Here is a 279-nt window from a genome sequence, read left to right on the forward strand (position 1 = left end):
CGGGGGGTCATCCCCTCTTTGGGTCTGGGGGGGGGACTTTGGTCCTATAGAGAGCTGTGCCTCTCCCTGGTTACTGGGGTGACGCCTCTTGGGGTTTGGGGGGACCTTGGTCCTATATAGAGCCGTGCGCCCCCCATTTACCACGGGGTGACCCCTCTTTGGGGTGGGGGGGGACTTCTATCCTATATAGAGCCGTGCATCCCCCCAGTTTCTGGCGAGTGTCCCCTCTGTGGGGCTGGGACACACACCGTGTCCCATATAGGGCTGCAAACCCCCCCA

The sequence above is a fragment of the Calidris pugnax genome, unplaced genomic scaffold (assembly GCF_001431845.1).
Source record: "Calidris pugnax isolate Ruff unplaced genomic scaffold, ASM143184v1 scaffold84, whole genome shotgun sequence".
NCBI classification, from domain to species: domain Eukaryota; kingdom Metazoa; phylum Chordata; class Aves; order Charadriiformes; family Scolopacidae; genus Calidris; species Calidris pugnax.